Source organism: Tupaia chinensis, unplaced genomic scaffold (assembly GCF_000334495.1).
Source record: "Tupaia chinensis unplaced genomic scaffold, TupChi_1.0 Scaffold000416_1, whole genome shotgun sequence".
Taxonomy (NCBI): Eukaryota; Metazoa; Chordata; class Mammalia; order Scandentia; family Tupaiidae; genus Tupaia; species Tupaia belangeri.
The window spans coordinates 3,398,422-3,413,699 of record NW_006159921.1 but is presented as its reverse complement, the minus strand read 5'-3'; the positions used below and the strand labels follow the sequence as shown (position 1 = coordinate 3,413,699).

The following is a 15,278-nucleotide window of genomic DNA, read 5'->3' as shown; positions in this document are numbered from 1 at the left end:
AGAATATAGTGTTGGCAACCTCTCAAATGTATTAGTTCACTCAACACACATTTATAGGATCCCTTATATGTAGAAAATATATCTTTGGATACTGAAAGAATAAGAGGAAGATCACTTGTTACCAAAGCCCTTATAGGACAAAGGAGTAGACAGACGTATTAGCAACCATTTATTGTAGAAGAAAGTTCTGAACTTGGGTATTAAAGACATAGGCTTAAGTCCCAGCTCCACCCTCTCTGTTACTGAAGGACAGTAACTGAGTAAACTTATCTTTGTACCCAGCCTATTACTGATATACAGTAATTAGAATGATCATGCAACCTTGATTATATGCATAATGCTTGACATTTTTGGTGTTTCATTGTTTGGTCTTTTTATTATATTATTTTATCATTCTATCCCTATGAGGTAGATTTAAGACTGGCAACATCATTTGTGGGGCCCAATGCAAAATGAAATGCAGAGCTCTTTTTAATAAAAATTTCAAGGCAGTGACAGCAGAGCACTAACCCAAGCATGGGATTGTTGCAAACATGGGATTCTGTGGGACTGCACAAGTTGCATATGCATGAAGACAACCCTGAGTAAGTTCTATTTTATTCATTTCATAGGTAAGAAAACCAAAACGTAGATAAAGAGACTGTCAATGTCACCTGGTTAGCAACTGAAAGAGTGATATCTCAAAATAAACCCAGGTCTCTGATTCCAGGACTAAGACAGGTTCTGCTGAAATGAGGCAGGTCTGCTCCAGTTGTGCTGTTTGGGATAGGGCAGTTCCAAGAACTTATTAAAAAGTGACATAGACAAAGAAGTGAAATGCAAATGCACAGGACATGACCTTGTGTGAAACCTTTCAACAGTTCTCATTGATCTCAGGTGAAAGTCCAAAGGCAGAGTCCTTCTGTGGCCTGACGCCTGATTCAAATCCTCCAGTTGCACTGTCCACCTCTGCCTCTTCCTTCAAGATGTGCTTCCCAACCATATACCTTCTTGCTATTTCCCTGCTGGGCCTTGCTCTTTCTGGCCTCCAGATCTTTGCTTATTCTACTTCCTCTGCCTCAGATGCTGTGTCATGAAGGGTGTCTACAAGTTACCCAGCTGAAAAAGAAAGCAGGATGAGAAAGACAGCTAAGGAAGGGGGAAAATCATGACAAACCTGTCTGCATCCTTAAATAGCTATCTGTCCTTCCATTCATCCACTCATCTATCTACCCATCCATCTGTCCATCTCTCCATTTATACATCCATCTACCCATCCACTCATCTATCCATCCATCCATCCATTCTTTCATCTATTCTACCATTCATCTATCATGCTTACCACATTTCCACCCACCCAACTACCCATCCATCTATCCTTCCATCCACCCATACATCCATCCTTCATTCATTCATCAATCATTCACTGAGCCCTATAGTGTTGTATACCAGGCCCTATGTTAGGCACTGAGGATCCAGATCTGAACAAGCTACACTTACCCTCTCCCAAGGAGCTTACAATCCAATGGGAAAAGCAAGTATCATCCATAGATCAAACTCCCAATTTCCTAACCTGTGTGAATCCACTCTCTCCACTTTACTTTCTTCCTCCTGATTCTATCTTCATTCCTATATCCACAGGTGTCAACCAGGATGGACTTGAGCTGGTTAAGACATAGTTCTAGGCCCCTTTACCATTTTCCCACAAAAAAAAAAAAAATGCAAATCTAGTGGTGATTTTGTGGATCTGGTGACTTTACTGCAGATCTGAGGGGTTATGGTGAAAGATATGTTCTACGCTCTGTAGTTCTCCACCATATTGCTGGTTTCCCACCAATAAGCATCCCTCCCCCAAAGCCCATGTTATTAGCATTGGACTTTCCCCAAACCACAGACCTCTGGGAGTGTAATCCAGTCTTCACTATCTACTGTGATATAATCCTCCCAGTCAGCCTCAGAACAGTCAGCCATCCTCAGAATTTGGTGAATATAATGTGGTCTGACTCATCACACACATAAACCAACCACTACAGTTCAGAAAGTGGTGATCGCTATGACAGGATGCCCATGCAGAGATGGCAGAGCAAAGAGGAGCTTAACCTGACCTGAGGCTTGGAGAGGGGTTCCCGGGAAGAATTTCTGGAGACAGAAGGAAAATAAGAAGAGGATGTTTCAAGTAGAACAGATGACGAGGTCAGAGAAATGGGGCGGGGAGACATCTGGTACATTTGAGAAGGCAAAAGTAGTTCAACGGGACTAGAGAATCTATTGGATCATCAAGAAAGTCATGACATATTTTTCAATGCAAAATAAGTCATGACTTTTCCTACACCCCAATAGTATGAGGAGTGGCAAGAGACACCACTAGAGAGGGAGGCAGGCAGGGGTCTGCCCAGAAAAGATGGAGCAGGCCATGTTAAAGATTGCCAGCTTCATGCAGTCCCAGCAGAGCTGTTACCAAGAGATATCAAACCTGCAAGTGCATGAATAGAGAATTGTAGCTAGATTGTAGAAACTGGATTATGGGGTCACTCAACCCCAACCCCAGGACTGTGGTATGCTCATACTCAAGGCCAAGATCAATACAAAGCCATTCCCCTCCACAGGGTTGGTATTAAACCAGACCAATCCTGAGGCCTAAGGTATTGTGATAAAGACAAGCATTTAGGCCCCTAGGGCAGCTGTCCTCGAGTCCCCAGCAAGGCATCCTAATACCCATCCTGTTCTCCAACCACTCTGCAAGATTCACGGACTATCAGGACCTGGTAGAAAAATTCCTACTAATTTTCAAATGTCTTCAGGTCAGCAAAACCTCACATGCACTTTTCTAGAGTCCTTTCTTACCCTCCACACCCCCACTACCATCCAGTTGCTGGCAGTTTAATTCTAAAAGCCACATGGATTTCAAGGGAAATGAAATCCATCTAGTCCTGGTTCATTCACACTTGAATCCTCAAATAGGCTGTTTTGTAAGAGAACGTAGACTTCCAAAATGCTCTCACAGGCTCCCTTAGATGGCATCTTGCTTTGAATCAAGGAAATTGTATTTTGCCAGAACTTTATGTTCAAGTTCAAGTTCAATGTTAATGTCAGAACCCACGAAACGTGAATGGGTTCTAAATTTGGAAAAAAAAAAAAAAACATGCTCTCCAATCTCCCCAAAACATTCCTCCAGCTATCGACTTTGGAGTCGACGTCCCTATACCTTGCGGCCACCGGTTTTGCTCTGAATGACGCACTGAGCCTTCGAACAAGGAAGTGCTTCCTCAGCAGATCAATACACTATCCACCCTCATAGTCTGCTCCAGCTGAACACGGTGGAGGGACTCCAGTATGTAGTCCACTTCCTTTTTTGGCAGAGCCACTGATTTTAGTCTTCTTTCCCTGCAACACGTCTGCCCTGACTTAAACTTTGACTCCTTACCAGTGTCCTTCCTGAGCTATTTGCACTGTGAACATAGCGCCTAAAAAAATGTATTAAAAAAAATAATAAAATGAAAGAGCCAAATGTCATTTTTAGAAAGGCGAGACACCCAACACATCCTACTCTGAGTAGATTTCTTTGACAGCTTGTGATGTTGCCTGAATTGTAAATATACCCTCAGACTCGGAGTAAATAGTCCATGGAGTGTAACTTGGGTATAAAAGAGGAAATTTTACACATGGCCACAGACGCCTTGTCATTTCCCAGAAAATTAGAGGGTCTTCCAGTGACCCTGTAACTGTATCACATGAGTATTCTTCCACGATTTCAGGGACAGATGGAGCCTGTTTTGATCAAGGTTTCCAATCCCTGTAGATAACACGCTGGGGGCGGAAGGACAGGGGGAAGGCCAAGCCTGCCATTGCTTCCAGAAATGGGAAACCAGTGCTCTCGGCATCTGGGCGGTCTGTGCCTCTGGTTGTCTGAAAGACACTTTGTTAGCACCAAGCATTTCATTGCTGAAGGGAAGCAGCGAGGAGACTGCGTGAATGCTCACGCCTGTATTGGGCAGCCTCTGTATTAAAGCATGACGGTATTACTGGATGGGCTGAAAGAGAGGTTGAAACACAGGGGATGGGCTAGAATGAAAGAGAAGCTACAGGGAATCCTGACAGGCATTCTTCTGACACCAGAAAGGATCAGAGAGGTTTTGACACCAGAGGATTACATAGCCTCCTTTAGCTGCTCTTTCCCGGCATCTCAGTGGAAATGGAGAAGTGGAAAACAGTATCTTCTGTGGAGTAACTCTAGGATCACTTGAGGTCCTTCCACCATAATAATAACCGCTCATCTCGGATGGATTCATTTCTGGCTGCCTGCACTGTGATGAGCACTTGATAGATTAGATGAGATACATCATCTCATCTTCACCATCTGAATGCCAGAAAAGGGAAATGGGGTTCAAACTGCTGGTCCCTATGACTCCTGTTTCTAACTCTCACCATTCATTTGTTCATTCAGCAACTGTTACTGAGTACTTCCTTTTTTTCTTTTTTCTTTTTTTTTTTTTTTTTTTTGCTCACTGGAGAGACAGAGACAGAAAGTGAGAAATCACCCCACAGGACAGTTGGCCACACCCCACACCACACAATCCCTTTTCCTCTATCCTCCCCTGGGGATCCCAAGTACACATGCACACTTGCCCAGCGTGAGTCCCAAGCCGTCTAGGACTTAAACCATGGTCGGCCACATGGTAGTCCAGCACCTCAACCACTATGCCACTCACTGACCCCCAAGCCCTTACTAGTAATGTCACTACCATCTGTACATACACTTTTTTAGTTGTTTTTATTTTACTCATGATAGCATATGCATGCACATGAAAGAAAAAGAGAGAAGCACCCTCCATAGGCTCTCATCGCACAGATCCCCTCCAGCTCCTCAGGCTCTCGGGTAAGCACGCACTTAGGCCTGTTTCAAGTTGACTGAGCTGGGTATCCAACCCCGAAGTCGGCCATGTGGTTTCCAGCCCTGTAGTTCAGTCCACTATTGACTGTGTCACAAGGCTGGGCCCATCCAGGCTTTGAATCAGGGCCTTTTTCACTAGCCAATCCACTGCCTTTTTTTTTTTTTGGAGAGATTTTCACTGTAGGGCGCGTGCGCTCGCCAGACAGACAGAGAGAGACATAGAGACAGAAAGCGAGAAATCACCCCCCAGGGGGGATGGTCACGCCGTAATCCCTTCTCCTCCATTCTCCTCTCGGGATCTTGGGCACGCACGCACACGCGCCCGGCGTGAGTTTTAAGCCACCGGGTCCGGGACACGAACCGTGGTCGACTACGTGAGAGTCCAGCGACATAGTCATTACGCTAACTGCTGGTTCCCCCAATCCACTGCCTTTTCACAGAAGACGTTACACACCATTATTATGCCTTTAACAAGTACCTCATTATGCCACTGGCTGTTTTATAAAAATTACATTCACAAAGTGCTTTTGTATAGACTTTTTCATGTGTGATCCTTACAACAATCTAGCAAAGAAAAGAAAACAAGCATGACATGATTTAGTATTGTTATTTTCCCATTTTACACATAAGTAAAGTGGGACCCATTCATCTTAAGTGAACTCTAGAGCCAAAATTCAAACCTAAATCTTGTGAGGCCTAAAGCTGACCCTTCCTTCTATAGCATAAGACTTAAATGTGGATGTCACCCTCTGGGAGCTGCCATCTAACAGGCTGTGTTGGCAGAAGCTCGCCAGCACAGAGAGGCAGGGTAGCTCTGAGGCCGAGCACACGGACTCTGCCGGACAACCTGGGTTTTAAATCTCGCATGTCATGTACTAGCTAGATGTCATTTTGCCTTGGATAAAAGATTTAATCTTTTGGTGCCTCTGTTTCCTGATAGCTAAAAAAAAAAAAAAAAAAAAAACAAGGAGGGGGGATAATAATAGCACCTACTTTGTAGGATTGTTGTGGAGATTAATGATTAATATTTATAAAGCTCTTAGGCTGGCGTCTCAACCCTAAGTGCCATATCGTTGTTCATTGATTTGACATCATTATAGAGACACCTGGAAGCAAAGAGAGGCTGTGAAGGAAGCAGAAAGAGGAGAGGAGAGAGCAGAGAGTCTTCTCTGAGGACCCAGATGGAATGGAATTAACAGGAACTAACAGTCAGAAGATGTGGTTCTACACCCCATTCGGCCACTTATACCGATGCAGCTTCCAACCAATCAGTTACTTTACTTTGGTTCCTTTATCTGTCAGGTGAAAGAGTTGAACCACATCGGGTAGGAGAGACTTAACCTACAATCCTAGAGACATTGAAGAGTATACTCAACCCCCCCCCCTTTTGATTAACACCATGTGGTGAAGATGACTGGTTAATATCACTTAGAACCAGGCTTACCAAATCATCCCAGTTGGTCCAGAACACAATTCCAAGACCAGAACAAATGAACACCTTAATAACATCAACCCCTTTTTAAAATTCTATAATCTAGTTCATAATTTTTTTAAACTTCACCACTCATGTTACCAACTTCATGCATTTTGCCATAGCTATGTTCCGACTGTAAAATTACTTAAACACTTCTATTTCGAAAGAATATTTGGCATCATTGTTGTAGCAGTCAGGACAGATCCAATTAGCTGAGGTAACAAATAACCCCCTAAAGCAGAAAGCAGAAACATGTAGTGAACAGCACTGCCACTGTAAAAACAAACCAGTGTTACTGACCAGAAAAAAGAGGGAAAATAAAAATAAAATAACTGTTACTAGATAGTGGTAATGGATCTGGTTCTGTCTGGCCCCAGGGGCTTGATTATTCCCTGTTTAAAGGAGAGATTAATAAGTGTTAAAAAAAAAAAAAAAAAAAAAAAAAAACCATCCTGGGATGTTCCCCTTTCCGTAGCAGGATTGAAAATGAAGTAAGGTTATCACTCTGTGATTTAATGTAATTTCATGTTATATCTACCTACCACCTAAAATCATCTTCCTACCACCATCAGAGCACATTGAACAGATTTCAGAATGATGTAAGCAGAGTGTACAAAGAGTCATGTTTAATTCTTGGACATTAGAAAGGCACGCCTCCCTCCAAAGCAGCTCTTACTGGTAGTTAATATCAAATCAGACAGGCCACCAACTGAGAAGACAGCCCTGATCAGGCTTTTTTCAAGAATCCCAACGTTGCCCCCAAAGGCTGCTTACGCTGTACTATAATGGGCCAAGAGACAGAGAAAGTCACTCTTGAGGGCTTCCAACAAGATCAGGTGACAAGAATTTCAGCAAAGCAAAACTGCAGCAAAGGACCTGTCACTTTTCTTTTTTTTATTTACATTTTTTTTTTTTCAATTTGCCACAGGTGCTCACCAGAGAGAGAAAGTGAGAAAGCAAGCCACCAGGAGCCCAGTTCAAGCCAGCGGCATTGCCTGACACCAGGCTGCCTGTGGCTGCAGGCCCTAACAACCAGGACCTGCCCCTACTCATCTCTGGACTTCAGGTTTGTTTTTTGGGACTTTAAGACAAACTTGCACCCCTCCCCACCCTATCTGGAGACAGATTCAAGCCAGCAGCATTGCCGGACACCAGACTGCCTGTGGCTGCAGGCCCTAATGACCGGGACCCACCCCTACTTGTCTCTGGACTTCAGGTTTATTTCTTGGGATTTTAAGATGAACTTGTACCTCTCCCCCCCCATCTGAAGACCAGTTCAAGCCAGCGGCATTGCTGGACACCAGGCTGCCTGTGGCTGCAGGCCCTAATGGCCAGGACCCGTCACTCATCTCCACCCCAACTCATCTCTGGACTTCAAGTTTGTTTCTTGAAACTTTTTTTTTTTTGAGAGGTTTTTGCTATAGGGCACGTGTGCTCACCAGAAAGCCAGAGAGAGACAGAGAGACAGAAAGTGAGAAATCACCCCCTGGGGTGATGGCCACACTGCAATCCCTTCTCCTCCATTCTCCTCCTGGGATCCTGGGCATGCACACACATGCGCCTGGCATGAGTTTAAGCCACCGGATCCATGACTCAAACTGTGGTCGACTACATGGGAGTCCAGCAACATAGCCATTACGCTAACTGCTGGTCCCTGTTTCTTGAAACTTTAGGATGAACTTGCACCTCCCCCGACCCCATCTGGAGACTGGTTCAAGCCAGCGGATTGCCGGAAACCAGGCTGCCTGTGGCTGCAGGCCCTAATGGCCAGGACCCATTGCTCATCCTCTACCCCTTCCCCACTTGCCTCTGGACTATCAAAATTTCAGTGTTTTTAACAGTGTGGTGTGTGTTGTGCACTGCGTGATTTTTTCTCTGCTCCTGAGGTGAAGCTTACTAAGTCAGTTGGAGGCTCACCACTCCTTAGAAACAGGGAGGACTTTGGATCACCCAGGACCAGTGACAACAGTGCATGGTACTGGTGAGCAACACGTAGGAAGACCAGAAGAGAGATCACCAATTTTCTAATCCTGCACACCTTTTAATGCTCAGAGATACCTTGAATAAGTTAGGAAGGAACATGTAGATCACCAGATGACTAGGAACAATTGCAGAATCAAGAAATATGAGCAACCAACAAAATGCCTCTCCCCCAAGGAAAATCGTCAAGCCGACATCACCCATAGTCAATACAATGGACATGTTGGATAAGCAATTCAGAATATTTATAGTGACCAAACTAACTGAGATGGAAGATAAAAGATACGATGAGCTCCAGGAGATGAGGAAATCCTTTCATGATTTGAAAGAGGAAATACACATCAAAAAAAAAAAAAAAAAAAAAAAAAAAAAAACAACAAATGGAACTTCTAGGGTTGAAGAATGTGATACAGAAAATAAAAACCTCTCTTGAAAGTATTAAAAGTAGATTAGATCAGGTAGAAGATTGACTCTGTAATGTAGAAGACAAAACATCTGACCTAGAAAAAAAGTATCAAGAAGACTGAGAAAACAAACAAGAAAAATGAGGGTAATATATAAAGAATACTTGATACTATTAAGTGCCTCAACATCTGGATAACTGGTATCCCAGAAGAGGAAGAAAATAATAAGGGCATTGCTTACAGCCAGCTGATTTTTGACAAAGGATACCAGTCAATTCATTGGGAAAAGGAAAACCTCTTTAGTAAATGGTGCTGAAAAAACTGGGTATCCACCTGCAGAAAGATGAAACTGAACCCCCATCTTTCACCATTAACAAAAGTCAACTCAAAATGGAACAAAAATCTAAACCTAAGACCTCAAACTATAAAACTACTGGTGGAAAATACTGGAAAACCTCTGGGAGACATTGGAGTAGGCAAAGACTTCTTAAATAAGACTCCCAAAGCACAGGCAATAATCCCTAAAATAGACAGCTGGGACTATATCAGACTAAGAAGTTTCTGCACAGCAAAGGACACAGTAACAAGTGTGAAGCGACAGCCCTCAGGATAGGAGAATATTTTTGTAGAATATGCCTCAGACAAGGGACTGATGACCAGAATACACAGGGAATTCAAACGCTTTACACAAGAAAAAAAAAAATGATTAACCCAATTAAAAGATGGGAAAATAAGCTGAACAAAACAATCTCTCTAAGGAAGACATACGAACAGCCAAAAAAGCATATGAGGAAGTCCTCAGCATCCCTCATCATAAGGGAGATGCAGATTAAAAAAACAATGAGATACCACCTAACCCCTGTCAGAATGATGAAGATTAAAAATATAAAAAGTGATAAGTGTTGGCGGGGATGTGGTGAAAACAGAGGACACTACACTGTTGGTGGGAATGTAAACTGGTTCAGCCACTGTGGAGAACAAAATGGAGGTTCCTCAAAGATCTACAAATGGAACTACCCTTTGATCCAGCAATCTCACTTCTGGGTATCTACCCAAAGGACAGGAGAATGCTCAGTCCGAAAAACTGCTTGCCCATCAACGTTTATTGCAGCATTATTCACAATCGCTAAGACATGGAACCAACCCAAATATCCACAAACTGATGAATAGATGAAAAAAGTATGGCACATATGCTCTATGGAATACCACTCAGCCATAAAAAGCAGCAAGACCCTGGCATTTGATAGAAAGTAGTCAGATATGCAGGGTCTATTGCTGAATGAAACAAGCCAGGATATGAAAAAAAGATGGTGCATGTATCCACTGAATATATACCGACTGTCTGTACTTTATGGTAGAGATCAAAATATTGGAGGGCATAAAAGCAGTGAAAACAGTTAGCAATGATGAAGACAGTGTGGAACGGGACAGGAGAAGAGAAGCATACAGAGAAGGATAGCAAGAGAACAAATAAGCATGGCATTAGTGGGACACAGAAATGGTTTATTACCTGTTGATGATAACTTGTATAGTGTTCTCAACAGGACTGGTCTGAGAAGTATTTCATATTGGGTAAAGTCTTTTAAGTCTCTTTACAAGCAAAATAATAAATAGAGATTGAATGCTTAAAAAATAATTGGAATAATAATAATGATCTGGAAAAAATAATGAAAAGCTATTTGATGATGATGGGGATTTTAATGTCTTTGTATTGACTGATAATGTATGGTATTCCTTCTGGAAAAAGAAATGTAATACACTGTAAAGTTATATGTGATTCAATGTAATATAAGCAAGATTATCATAATAATAAATAAAAATAAGAAAAAAAGAAAGCCACCGGGTTCGGGACTCAAACCACAGTAGGCTACATGGGAGTCCACTGCCCCAACTAGCACACTGCCTGCTGGTCCCAGGACCTGTGACTTTTCAGCCTTAACAAATTCAGCCAGCTCCCCAAAGCAGGCTAAGAACCAACTATGATGCCCCATCATGTGGCTGAAATTTCAAAGGCCCATGTCACTACTACTTCTTCCAAAGCTGTAAAAGTGCAAAACATGGTTTGCTGCCTAAGATAGCTTATCCAGACTAATGCCAATTTATCCTATAGAAAAGGTCAACCCTGAGACCAGAAGATGGCATAATGATTACGTCTCTGGACTCCCATGTAGTCTACTCTAGTTCGAGTCCCAGACCCAGTGGCTTATGTGTACATGCCCAAGATTCCAAGAGGAGAATGGAAGGGATTGTGACATGGTCATGCCCCATGGGGGGTGATTTCTCACTTTCTGTCTCTCTCTGTCTCTCTGGCCACCACACACTCCCTATAGCAAAAATCTCTGTTAAAAAAGAAAAGAAAAGAAGAAGGAGGAGAAGAGTCCAACCCTGCCGTCTACAGTCTTCCCTTATCTAATCTCTACAATTCTATGAACACCATTCACACTCTCTGTTCCAGAATTGACCTGCTCTCTGGGTTGGGCCACTTCATTAACTCTGCGGCTTTAAATACTCTCTATGAGCCAATGACTCTCAGTGTATAACATAGCCTTCTGTCCACCTTCTGAAGAAAACTCAACAGCATACATCCTGGTCTTAGAGAACAAAAGATCTGGTGACACCGCTGGGAACACTGACAAAAATGTAGCTGTCCACTGCACTTTAGACCCTACCCAATACCCTCACTTGGACATCTCACCAGGACCTCAAACTCAACAGGTCCGGAATTGAACGTGATCTATTCTGTCCCAACCCATTCCCCCTCTGTCATTCATTTGTTCAAACTCAAAACCTGAGAGTCTTCTGTGATTCCTCTTTCTTCCTTGACACCATATCTAATCCTCTCTATTCTATCACTGAATGCAGACTCTATCTTCTCCATCCCACTCCCTCCCACGCTACTCCAGGTCACTCTTGTCTCCCCCCACGCCTACTACATGGGTTCTGAACCACCTTTGCATCTCTCTAATCCTCTTCAATACACATTGTGGATAGCTACAAGTGATATTTTTTCTATGTAAATCTCATTCACTTATTCTTTGTGTTTAAACATCGTTTACAGGTATCCTATTACCTGTAATGAATCTTCAAACTCTTTTATTTTTTTTAAAAAAAGTTTACTATAGTATGTGAACTTGCCAGAGAAACAGAGAGAGAGAGAGAGATGGGGAAAGTGAAAAATCACTCCCTGGGGTGATGGGCGCCCTGGAATCCCTTCTCCTCCACTCAGGATTCGGGGCATGCTCATGCATGGCCCGGCATGACTTCCAAGCTGCCAGCTCCGGTACTTGAACTACACAGTTGGCTATAGGGGAACCAGCTGCCTTCACCACCACATCACAGGCTGACTCCGAATCCTCTACGCTAACTGCTGGTTCCCCAAGAATCCTCAAATTCTTAAGAGGACTACCAAGACTCGGGGTGGCCTACCCTTCCCTGCCTCTGCAAACTCACCTTAACTCACTCTCCCGCCCTGCTGGTCTCTCCATTCCAGCACTACAAGGTTTCTCCATGAATTTTCTCAGACCTCCCAGGTCCTCAACTTCAGGGTCTGGGACAGCTTAGATCAGGCCACTTCTCCTTATTGCCTATCCTCTTCTGTTCATCCCTCACTGCTCAGCTTCAACAGCACTCCTCTGGAAATCCCCTCTGGTCCCCAGGCCTAGTAGGGCCCTGGTGGCCCCACATAAACCCCATAGCCCTGGGATCAGCCTGGCATTCTCCTCATAGCACACAGCAGAACAGAGTTTCTGGTCCACCAGCCATTCCACGTTAGGGTGCACATTCCGTGGAGACAGGGATCAGATCCCTATACCTAGTACTCGGCCCAAGGATACAACAAGCACTCCGTCAATATTTGGAGACTACTGATAACTATGAGAATCACTCCCAAGTGGCCCAAGTCCCCACTCACACACAGAGATCTGTGTCCCGGCTGTCCACCTTCTGAAGAAAACTCAACAGCATACATTCTGGTCTTAGAGAACAAAGTATCTGGTGACACCGCTGGGAACATTGACAAAAATGCGGCTGTCGTGGCTCAGTCAGAGCTCAGGAAGGAATAAGTCTCATGTCATGCTGCCTCACACACAGGAAGGACATGAGCTGGTGACATCGGCACGGGGTGTCCCAAGCCTTTGGTCTTGGGTTTCTCTTCCTAGAGTATTTATATCCATCCGGAGAAACCGGCTGACTTCATTAATTATGAGCGTATGTCTACCCAAAGCGGCATCCACCAAATGTATTGAATACCAGGCCTTCTATGGCAGCCCGTGGGGGTTGATACTTGTCAATAGTAACATGAAGTGAATGGCTAAGGTGGAATGCCCGATGCGTGTCTTTCCTTGTCTTCTCAAAGGTGCAAGCTTGTTGCTTTGGTGTATTGCTTCTTTTCACCGAAATGACTACTTTTTAAGTGAAAAAGAGAAGGTTTTGAGGCCCACTGTCACTCGTGATCTGTCCAGGGACAAACAAGTGGCAGCGAAGAATGTAGATTCTGTGTCCAGCGTCTCAACATGAGAACCACTAAGGCTTGGCAGATGTGTGTGTCAAGCACACTTCAAAGCAAATATGAGTTCCCGTACATCTCACATCGCTCTGTGAGGGTGGACCTCCCGTTTTGCAAATAAGGAAACCGAGGCCCGGAGAAGGGAAGTGACTGGCCCAGTTACTAAGCAGCAGAGCGAGAATCTGAAGCCAGGCAGCCCGGCTCCAGAGTCCAGAAGTAGTCATCCCGTGGGGATCCATTCAGCCCAACCACAGCCAACCCAGAGGCCTGCTTCCAGGGTGCTCCAGCCCCTGTTCTGGTCTTCCTTTCTCACACAGGCTACAAAAAGGTGGCAGTCACAGCCCTGGCCTCATGAAGTTCCCGTTTTTTCCCACGGAGTTCAAACAGCATCACACGTGATTTACATTATCACGAGGTAGTACGTCTGGAATGCCATGGGGGGTGAGGAGGAGGGGCTGTGGAGTAGGCTGTCCAAAGAGGTGTGATTTACATTAACACGAGGTAGTACGTCTGGAATGCCATGGGGAGTGAGGGGGAGGGGCTGTGGAGTAGGCTGTCCAAAGAGGGAAAGATCCTGAAGCATTGATCACCAAATCGATCACCCTGCCCTGGGGTGGCCAGGTTCTGTGACTGAGGGCAAATTACCTTCACCGAGGCTCTACTTCCAAATCTGTGAAATGGGGCTCAAGAGGGAGCATTCAGTGAGAAAAGCATGCAAAGCGTCTAGGACAGGCAATGTGTTCCGTATACCCTGGCCACTATTGTTTAGGACAGAGGAGAATGTGATCATCTATTCCTTCACACACATATATCGAGCACTCAGTAACAAGGTACCAGGCTCTGAGCCAGGTGCTGGGGATGCAAAGGAGAACGAGACAGCCACCAGGCTTTCAAAGCACTCACTGTTTGGAGAAAGGCTGTGACATACATTCAGAGAAAGGGACAGCCCTGGGGAAGGTGGCTGCCAGGCAGAGGGAAGCCTGGGTTTCTGCAGAGGGCATCAGAGAAGGTGCCATGGAAGGTGGTGAGGACACAGGGGCAGGCAGAGGGTGCTTCCAGAGTGTGCGAAGCACCGAAGCACTGGCTAGGAGGCAGCTCCAGGTATTCACTCCCGCAGGGCGGATGAATTCAGGATGGCAGGGGAGCATGTGCATTCCAGCTTCCAGGCAGATCCCTCCAATGTTACGGTGCCTACCTCCAAGTCCTCCCTCCAGACCCAGCTCCGGACAGAAGACTAGGTAAACACTGAGGCAGCGAGCTAAGTGGATTCTTTTCTTTTCAGTATCCAGTTAGCCAGACTGGAGATAAAACCGAATTTGTGTCTCATCAAAGAGGCACCAGAGAGTGAAGGAAGGGGAGGGAGAGAGAGAGAGATTATGCAGGGTTTTGTTTTGTTTTGTTTTGTTTTGTTTTGTTTTGTTTTGTTTTGTTTTGTTTTTTGAGAGGTTTTGGCTATAGGGCGCGTGTGCTCGCCAGAAAGACAGAGAAAGACAGAGACAGAAAGCAAGAAATCACCCCCCAGGAAGGATGGCCACACCGTAATTCCTTCTCCTCTGTTCTCCTCTCGGAATCTTGGGCACGCACGCACATGCGCCCGGAGTGAGTTTTAAGTCACTAGGTCCGGGACGCGAACCAAAGTTGACTACGTGGGAGTCCAGCGACATAGCCATTATGCTAACTGCTGGTACTATGCAGGGTTTTTTTTTCTTCTTCTTCAAAGTGTCTCCTGGTACAATCCTGAAGATCTGTCTCCCAGGAGCAGTTTACCCTCCAGCAAATATGACACGTTATCTGCTGCCCTTGTTTGTTAACACACCCCATTACCATCCTTCTCAGTTTCCTGTAACTGCCAGCCTGCATTAACGCCCTCCTCCTCGCCCAGGGAGAAAATAGAAAAGGAAGAATTCAGCAGATTTCCCTCCGTGGCACCCTCGGTGGCAACAAGATAACCAGAGCGGAAACCACAACTGGATCCGTAGGCCTTCAGTCCAGAAATGCAAAGGGCAGACGGTTTAACCATCTTCTGCATTTTCCTGCCAGGAAAAT

The 15,278-nt window shown here is 44.7% G+C and overlaps 1 long non-coding RNA gene across 2 annotated transcripts in view; it reads right to left on the bottom strand.

Annotated features, from left to right (window-relative positions):
* The window catches only part of LOC114008921 (uncharacterized), a 145,586-nt gene extending 132,851 nt beyond the window's left edge, over positions 1–12,735 (bottom strand). For both annotated transcript variants that reach the window (XR_003550406.1, XR_003550405.1), the window contains exon 1: positions 12,639–12,735. This is a non-coding gene — a long non-coding RNA (uncharacterized LOC114008921). The remainder of the gene's footprint in view (positions 1–12,638) is intronic.
* Between the last annotated feature and the right edge of the window lie 2,543 nt (positions 12,736–15,278).